The 8,110-nt window shown below is 43.7% G+C and overlaps 1 long non-coding RNA gene across 1 annotated transcript; it reads left to right on the forward strand.

The window, feature by feature from the left end:
• Window positions 1–3,884: 3,884 nt before the first annotated feature.
• On the forward strand, window positions 3,885–5,396 carry LOC125802458 (uncharacterized). The gene is made up of 3 exons (XR_007439595.1): window positions 3,885–3,965; window positions 4,695–4,772; window positions 5,230–5,396. It is a non-coding gene; the product is annotated as an uncharacterized LOC125802458 (long non-coding RNA).
• Window positions 5,397–8,110: the final 2,714 nt, after the last annotated feature.

Raw genomic sequence — 8,110 nt, forward strand, 5'->3', positions numbered from 1 at the left:
TCGATCCACCTCTTCTTCTGTCCTTCTTCGTCTGCCATCACCTCTCCATTCCTGTTCTTTACTGGCCTTTCTGGCTTGGCAAACTTCCCTGATAGTTTCCTAATGATGGAATACAGGTCCTTGGTGTTGTTCTGATGCACTGCTTCTTCTGCTTCTATAGCCAGTGACTCTATGTAGCTCCGCTTGTCTGCTCTGATGCTTCGCTTGACCGTTTTATTAGCTTCTGAATATTCTTCTTGTGCTTTTGCTTTGGTTGCTCTTGTTTTTCTTATGTTCACCATTGCTTTCCTTTCTCTTCTTTTTTCTATCATATGTAACGTCTCTGCTGAGATCCATTCCTTGTGTGTGTAAGATTTGGGGCCCAGAACTTCTTGGCATGTTGAAGTCACCGCTTCTTTCACTTTCTGCCACTTCTGTTCTATTGTCTCATCTCCAAGCTGTTCTTCTAGGACCTTGAACTTGTTGGAGAGGGTGGCCTTGAACTCTTCTTTCTTCTTGCTGTCTTTCAGCATAGTGGTGTTGTAGCGCTGTCGTTGACTGGACCCCCCTGTCCAGTTTTTCCTCAGTTTCAGCTTCAGTCTGGCCACAAGGAGATGGTGGTCGGAAGCAACGTCTGCTCCTCGTTTGGTACGCACGTCTTGAAGAGAGCGGCGGAACTTCTTCCCGATGCAAACATGGTCGATCTGGTTTTCCGTCGACAGGTCTGGTGACACCCAAGTTGCCTTGTGTATCCTTCTGTGGTGAAAAACACTTCCTCCAATTACCAGGTTACTTGCGGCGCATAGGTCGGCGAATCTCTCCCCGTTTTCATTCATCTCGCCCAGCCCTTGCTTCCCCATGATCTCCTCGTACCCTCGGTTGTCGCTGCCGATCTTAGCGTTGAAGTCACCCATTACTATGACGATGTTTCTCTTTGGTCTGTTTTGTATGATGGTTGACAGTCTGTTGTAAAAGTTCTCCTTCTCCTCCTCTTCACTGTCGTTCGTCGGGGCGTAGCACTGGATTAGGTCCATGTTGATCCTCTTCTGTTTTGTATGGAAGGAGGCTGTCATGATCCTTGGTCCGTGCGCCTCCCACCCAATTAGTGCTCTCTGTGCCGGCTTGGAAAGCATCAGGGCCACTCCATGGGTGTGTGCGGATTTTTCCTGCTCGTGTCCCGAGTACAACAGTAACTCGCCGGAAGTCAGTCGCTTCTGCCCGGAACCAGTCCATCTTGACTCGCTGATTCCTAGGATGGTGAGATTAAACTTCCTCATCTCTGCGGCCACTTGCGCTGTCTTCCCAGTCTCGTACATGGTCCGGACGTTCCATGTAGCGATGGTAGTAGTGGTCCTGGTAGAGATGATGATCTTCGGCCTGACAGCTTCCAGATGACTCTGGCTTTCACTGTCTGACGTCATACTCCTTCCAGCTGGAGGTCCATCTTCTCCCAGGTCCATGGTGTCTGTTAGTATTCTTGTTGGCGTTTCTGTAGCAAGAGTGTTTTTTACAGGGTGGGGTAGCTAGCCCCACGCCCAACCCTCCTCCTTTTGCAGCCGGGCTTGGGACCGTCCTTGGCGGAGTTAGCACTGTGGTCTAGACAACCCAAAATGTAATGTCCACACATGTGAACGCCAGGTCCTAGAAAGTTAAATTAGTTCTTCTACAGCACAAGAGGAGATATCGTCGGTGTCCTGTGAAAAACACATCTCCATTTTAATCTATTTTTAGTTTGCTACATAATTTGAACAGACAAACTGTTCCTTACACTGTGCCAAAATTTCTTGATGAATAGATCAATAGAAACTCTTGACCTTGACAAAATGACCTGAATTAAACTCCTTTTACATTGACTTCCATGACAAGGTTGCAAGGTTTTTTTTCTCTATTCTGTAAAGTTGCTGTTTTGGAGATAAGTGATTTTCATTGGACAGCGACAAAATGCATTAGCCTTTTTTCACAGGAAAGAATGAATAGTTAAATGTGTAATTGTCTAACTGAAGAAAATACTTAGTGCCAGGCCAAAAAAGTTTTGCAATCTGGCATTGACATTTTTTTGGAAACCCTTGCTGTGTGTGGGTGAGCATTATTCTGCTGAAAAATGCCAGTTGGAAGTCCTGCCATGAGAGGCTACACATGAGGCTGCAGGATATCATGTGCATATCACTAAGCTGTTATTGTCCCCCATACCACTATTAGGTGTGACCACATTTTTCAAATGTGATGGCTCCCCAGACCATCGCACCAGCAGTTAGGGCAATGTATCACTTCCTAGTAAAGGGAGGATTAAAGTGATCACCACTAGGTCTTCACACTTAGACCTGACCCTCATTCCAGGCCATAGCAGTCTTTTTTTTTTGTCATTCACAACAACACTGCAATTGAATACAATGGTAGCTGGTTGACATTTAGTATATTAATTACTTTTAACTTGAGTCTTCTGATCACTAGCAGCACTATCTTTCTTGTAAATTTCTACATGGTTGAGTGTTAAAAACCAAGACTTTAATGTCTGGTCTCTTTAAAAGTGGCCTGCTTTGGTAAACAGCATGTTACTTTAGGCCAACACTTAAATCATGTTTTTAATCTGGTGACTATGCTACGGAAGCTAATTGTGTAAATCCAGATTAGGGCTACTTAAAACACTTCACTTCTTGATTTAGCCATCACATCATGTGAAAAAGGTTATAGGCTAAGCATGCTAGTGGTAATTCCTCAAAAAGGGGTGATTTTTGAGCCCATGAGTTCATAAGGCCTGCTAGAGGATCTGAGGAGATTTGGATAAAATCTGGTGCATATGCTACAAGATATGTGGAATGTGCAACATGCTAAAACTGACTCTAGATTAATATCTTACTCGTTATTGTATGCGGTGAATGACCTTAACTGAATTTAGGTATTCACATTAACATAGAGATATATTGTGCAAACTTTTTTTCTCACAGAAAGAATGAATAGTTAAACGTGTAACTGTCTCACTGAAGAAAATAATTTAAATAAAGTGCTTTAAATAGGAATGTCCTGATCTGACCCAGCGACTCAGCAGGTTTGTTTCAAGGTGTTTGGGGGACATATTTTGTTGGCTGCAGGAATTGTGAATCTGGCTGGCTACTGCCATCAATTAGTGGGAGGGGCCAATGAATTAAATTATTCTGATTCTAGAATCTGAGGTGTTTATATGTACACGTTCCCCAATAGTCAAAGTTAACTTTCTATTTATATGCATGCTACAAGTAGTCTGATAAAACTTTATTGGCATGTGTAGTTTGACTTAATGTACTCGTAACCATGACAATGACAACAAGCATCACATGATGCCAGCCAGCATGAGAAGATCAACAGCAAACTAACTAGCTGTGTTTGCAGTTGGTATTGTTTGCTTCTTTATCAGTGTTAAAATGATGGCGGACTCAGGGCAACCTAATACACATTTTCTTGTTAAAGAAGGGGTGAGGGGCAGAGCTTATGGCCTCCATGTCTTCAAACATTCTGAGGCAAGTGAGCTGGTTGCCAGCCCACCGCCCATGACCACAATCCAATAGATGAAAGTGAGGAGTAATGGCCTGCTCATGTACATGTACAATACTTAAACATATGTGGTGGGATGACCCACCTATGGGACTCACTAGAGTGACGTAGCCAGGTGTGCATCCGGCAGTGACGTATATATGGGGAAGCGCCACAGTCCTTTCCCTTTGATCTAGCGGGAGGTGGCATGCTGCCAGTTTTCGCGTTGTTCGTTGCACTCCTTTACGGTTGGTGCATTGAGCGTCAATGAGAAGGTAAGGTTTTCGGGGCATTATTGATCGGATTTTTTAAGAGGTATATTTATATGTCTAGTTATAAATGTGTGTTATTTTAGAGTGGATACAGTTCTCCCATTAATGGAGGATGGCTGCTTTTCACGCAGGAGCGTGGGTTATTTAAAGGTGGATCGTAGCGGTGGAGCTTTCTGTGGTGATGCCTAAGTTAGTGCTCTGTTAAAGGTAACATTTATTATCCTCTGTATGGGTTAATAGTGGGAAACCTGTAGTTTTATGCAGTGAGTGGGTTCTATCTTTTAATGGTGTGTTTCTTATAGAGACTATCAGCTGCTGCTTTGCTGCCTTTGTTTCCTCTGGATCGGAGCTCAGCGCGCCGATCTGGCTCTGCACTGCGCGCTCTTTGTAATAATTACCTGCTGCTGCTTTTGCCCGCGCCGGCCGTTCACTCGGCTTTGCTTATTGCCTCCGCTTTCTGTGACTGGTCTCGGCTGCTGCCTCTGTCTGTCCCGGCCGCTATCTGTACTGGCTACGGGCCGTCTGCTGGCTGCGTCATTGCTGGACTGGCATTTCATTGGCTGTGACCGCTGGGCTGGCTGCTGATTGGTCGAAGTGGTTTTTTTAATACGGGGCTATAGTAATTCCTTTTTTTTGTTTTTTTGTTTTTCTTCGTCGGCTGCTTTATTATTATTTTTTTGGTAATATTATCATTAGTAGTGGTGTTTTTTTGTATCAATATCTCAATTATAATATGCCTATTAATAAGTAGTTCTTTTTTTTTGAGTATTGTTTTCTTTTAGTTTTGTTGTTTTCTTAGTTACTGACTTGATTATTATTATTATTATTATTATTATTATTATTATTGTTATTATTATTATTTGTGGTTGGTTCAGTCGACTTAGATATACATGTATGTTTTTTTTTGTTTATTTCATTTTTTTGTTTACAATTTAGCTTCTGGCAAAACCTGTTTTGGCACCTGTCCTGCACTTGGAAAACCGGGTACTGCACCTAATTTGCTGTGTCACAGAGGTGAGACTAATCCTCCTGTGTGTGTGTGTGTGTGTGTGTGTGTGTGATATGATGTGTTCTTCTTCTCTCACAAAATAGACTTACCTGTTGTGCAGTTTCTCTCTTTTTTTGTGTGTAGGAGTCGGAGTGGTGCCTTTCACTGTTTTAGGTGAATGCCAGAAATAGACATATTGTTTGCCCTAAAATGGTTAATGGTTTCCTAATAAAATTGTGTTTTTATATTAAATAAATTTGTATAATTTTTGAGACCTGTCTGTTTGCATCCTTTCATTAATTTGAAAGCTGTGTGTGGGGAACATTGTGTGTACTTGGGTAAACCAAGGTGGCATAGTCAAAAAGGGAGGTGTTCTACCGCCACATTTTGGCGTAGTCGGCAGGATCTGGTTGCAAACAGACGTGAGTGTCTCTTTAAATGTTGTGAAATTTTTATGATCTGTTCTTTTTGTTTTGAGTGCAGCAAAGCAGCAGCTGGCGGTAGTCACCTTACTGTTTCTCTTAACAACCCTTTGAGGATCCTAGCGGTCTTACAGGATGGAGAGTGAGTTGGAGGAGTTGCGTAGGCGGGTACAGGCCCTGACATCAGAAAATGAGCGGTTGCAACACCAGGCTATGGGCTCCACTGATAGGGTAGGTACTGAGAGTGCTCAAGGACCTAGTGTGTCGCATGTTGCATGTTGTAGAACGTGTAGTATTCGTCCCTAGGGAAAGAAGAGTTCATACGTTCAGTGGCAGAGGGGATGAAAATGTGTTTGAGTGGATTGAGGAAGTTCAAGCTAGTCTGAGAATTAGGCATATGTCTTCTGGGGAAAAGGCATTGTTTATTCTGGATCATTTGGAGGGCTCTGCTAAAAAGGAGTTAAAATTTAGGCCAAGAGAGGAAAGGGATGATCCTGAAAAGATCTTTGCAATTTTAAAAGAACTCTATGGGGGCTCACGGTCGTACATTTCCCTCCAAGAAAAGTTTTTTTCTCGTAGGCAGTGTGAGGGTGAGTCTTTACAGGATTTTTCACATGCTCTTTTTGCATTAATGGAGCAAGTGGTGCAATATGCCCCGGAGTGTATGGCTAACTCCACAGTTTTGTTGCGAGACCAGTTTGTGGAGTATGTCTTAGATGGTAATTTGCGGAGGGAGCTAAAGCGCTATGTTCGTTTACATCCTCAGTCTACTCTACTAGATGTACGTAAGGAGGCAATGAGATGGGTTGAGGAAGGGAATCAGCACGACATGCGGGCCAGGAGTAAATCTGTTCCAGCTTCTACCTTCGCGCATTATAATGCATCACAACCTACTTCAGCTAGGCAAGGAGAAGATATTTCTGAGCTGGCAGCAATAAAGAAAATGATGAAGGCACAACAGGAACAGCTCGATCAGCTATCCCAAAGCATTAAATCCCTGCAGTCTAGAGGTGCAACCCCTGTTATATGTAGGCGCTGTAACCAGCCAGGCCATATTGCCCGGTATTGTAATGTGATCCCGCAACGATCAGTCCAGCAGCAGAACCCACCCCCCCAACAAAATCGTCCTTATACTTCAGGTAGGCAGGCGGAAAACTTCAACCCTCTGAATTGAAGAGCCACAATTCAGGAGGGCCAGTTAATGGCTCGCAAGAGTTGAAGCCTGATGATGATTTGGTCCCCTCTAATTTACTGGGTAGTTGCCCTTCTGTCATTGTTATTATGGGTGGGGTTGAGGTCCCTTGTCTCTTAGATACAGGGTCCATGGTAACTACTGTCTCAGAGAGCTTTTTCCTACAACACTTTGAGCCTTGGGGTAGAGAGAAGCTTCATGGTTGTGGGTGGTTGCAGCTGCGTGCTGCAAATGGTCTAGAAATTCCATATGTCGGCTATTTGGAACTGGATTTTGTAGTTTTGGGTAGGCAGATTCGTCATAAGGGTGTCCTTATTGTAAAGGACCCCCCTGGGTCACCTTCATTGCAGACACTTCCAGGGTTACTGGGAATGAATATCATTCGTGAGTGTTATGATGAATTGTTTAATCAGCATGGCTCAGAGTTGTTTGCTCTCCCAGCAGTGAAGGCCGTGCCTGCTTGGAAAATGGCTCTCCAGAATTGTCAACACGCAGAGATTATGAGTTTACCGGATGGGGAAAGATCAGTTCGGGTCAGGGGCCCATATGTAGTTCGTATTCCTGCTAATACTTTGCAATTTGTTGCTGCTACCTGTACTCCAAATATTGGTACTCATTCCATGTTTTTGTTTGAGCCTTTAGGGACAGCAGATGAAAAGCAGCTTCCAGCAGGGCTTTTGGCATCTGTAGCACTTGTTTCTGTTACCCGTGGGGTTGTCCATGTGCCCATAGTAAATATTGGTGCACAGGATGTGTTTTTACAGCCCCGAACAGTAATGGGGACAGTAAGTCAGGTTCAGCCTGGGTCTTGGCCAGGAGGGGTGGAGGTCATATGTCCAGGGGAACCTTTAAGGCAACAGGTAACAGACTCTTTACAGGTAAATATTGCCGGTCCCCTTAGCAAGGTCATCCAAAATTTGGATTTGTCCCAGTTGTCACCTGACGAACAGATACAGGTTAGGTCTCTATTGCAGCAATACCAGTCTGTATTTTCTGCTCATGATGGTGATTTGGGCTGCACCAATCTAATCACTCATGAAATCCCTCTGGTGGATGATGAGCCAATACGTCAGAGATATCGAAGGATTCCTCCTTCGGACTATGAGGCTGTTAAGGAGCATATCCATCAGCTATTGGAAAGCCAGGTAATTCGCGAAAGTAGCAGTCCTTATGCTTCGCCAATCGTGATCGTAAAAAAGAAAGATGGGCAGATACGGTTGTGTGTCGATTACAGACAAATTAATTGTAAGACCAGGAAAGATGCATTTCCCTTGCCTCGTATTGAGGAGTCTCTGGATGCTCTTTCTGGGGCTCAGTGGTTTTCAACCTTAGATCTTGCAAGCGGTTACAATCAGGTTCCAGTAGCAGAAAGAGATAAGGGTAAGACAGCTTTTTGTACACCATTCGGATTATTCGAATTTAACCGAATGCCCTTTGGATTATGTAATGCACCAAGTACATTTCAGCGCCTCATGGAACGTATGTTTGGCGACCAAAGGTTTCAAACTCTCTTGCTGTATTTGGATGATATTATTGTTTTTTCATCCACTGTGCTTCAACATCTAGAAAGGCTTGCAGTGGTTTTTGACAGGCTTCAGAAGGAGGGTCTGAAGGCTAAATTGGATAAGTGTAATTTTTTTCAGCAACAGGTTAATTATCTGGGACATGTCGTCTCCAAGGAAGGTGTCTCTACTGATCCAGGTAAGATTGCAGCAGTAGCTAATTGGCAGCGCCCAAAGGATGTGACAGA

Source organism: Astyanax mexicanus, chromosome 1, assembly GCF_023375975.1.
Source record: "Astyanax mexicanus isolate ESR-SI-001 chromosome 1, AstMex3_surface, whole genome shotgun sequence".
NCBI classification, from domain to species: Eukaryota; Metazoa; Chordata; class Actinopteri; order Characiformes; family Acestrorhamphidae; genus Astyanax; species Astyanax mexicanus.